Source organism: Solanum tuberosum, unplaced genomic scaffold (assembly GCF_000226075.1).
Source record: "Solanum tuberosum cultivar DM 1-3 516 R44 unplaced genomic scaffold, SolTub_3.0 scf00006, whole genome shotgun sequence".
Classification (NCBI taxonomy): Eukaryota; Viridiplantae; Streptophyta; class Magnoliopsida; order Solanales; family Solanaceae; genus Solanum; species Solanum tuberosum.
In genome coordinates this window covers 182,916-184,546 of record NW_006238932.1, presented here as the reverse complement: position 1 = coordinate 184,546, position 1,631 = coordinate 182,916, and positions in this window count along the sequence as shown.

Here is a 1,631-nt window from a genome sequence, read left to right as displayed (position 1 = left end):
ATAGACATGACATTATTTGATATTTCATATTGTAGTACTATAAATAAGGACACTCTAAGAATTTGTAGAAATGATCACATTATTAGCTCTTTAAGTAGTTATGTTTTTGGTGTTTACATGCTTTAGTTTGACTTGAAGAATAAGATGAAGGCTATGATGATGATCAATTTGTGGGAGTGGACATCGACAAGAGCTCGCAAGATTGTGCATTGATTTCTTATTGTTTCCTTCTATTTTTAATGATTAAGATCGTAAAAAAAATTAGTGTCACTTTTTTACATTTTCTTTCTATGATTTTTCTTTTCTTTTGTATTTTATACGTTTTTTTATCAAAATAATAACTTATGCTTCGTTGGCGAAGTCTGCTAACTACTAACAAAATATTTTATGTCCAGATTTTATCAAAATAATGTCATTTCCCCTCTAAAGTGTCTAAACAAACACCACTAATTAATTCGCGGCGAAATTTTCTTTTATTTTGCATTTTATACGTTTTTTGTCAAAATAATAACTTATGCTTCGTTGGCGAAGTCTGCTAACTACTAACAAAATATTTTATGTCCAAATTATATCAAAATAATGTCATTTTCTCCTCTAAAGTGTCTAAACAAACACCACTAATTAATTCGCGGCGAAACTTGATGAAGTAAATCTCCCGGGGGTGCAAGTATCATATTTCAGAAGTTAGAGGGAGTTTAAACAATTTCAAATTTTTGGCGATTATAAAAAAGATGAGCTAAATTCTACGGTAGTTATCCAGTATTAAACAAACGCCTTAAGAAACAATAAATAATAAGGTAATATTATATTACTTTTTAAATATATTAAATTTAATGCTTTGGAAAATGTATTAAATATTGAATAGTATTTAATTGTAAGGTAAAATAGACACAAATAGATAAATAATTAATTGATTTTCAAATTGGACAAGTATTGTTTGACATCTATTTTTAGTACAGTAGGCAAATGAAAATGGACGGAAGAAGTAATTGATATCTTACCGTTTCTACAACCGCGCGAAGCGCGGATAAGTTCTCTAGTAGATAGATAATTTCAGATAATTAATTTGAATTAATATTACCATAATAAATTACAAATCATTCCACTAGAAATTCGTAATTGAACTCCTCTATTTATATTTCAAATTTCCCCATTAAACACTTATGTAATTCCTCATGCTAAGATTACAGATACTAATTAATAAATTAAATTAATGACGACTTTAATTCAAAGATTAATTTCCTTTATAACACTGTTTAACTTATTTCATGTGTCGGATTCATAAATCCACTTATAAGGTTTGACACGATGAAAACTTGTAAGCTTCTAAAAAAGGCATATCATTAATCTCTATATCGAGACATGGATTCATTAACTAACTTATTATTTCATCAATACATATTATTATTATCCAATCTACCAGACATATTGACCCATCTCAAAATCTCACCTTTTAATAAATCAAAACGATAATTAATATATACAGATCATAATAGTTATATCAGGATTGAGAATATAAGTATATTTAACAGCTTAGATAATATACTTTTGTCAGTCAGTCTAAATCAACTATCTCTACTCGGTCCGATTCAATACATACAAAATGCACTAGCACAAGAAGTTGGAACTAT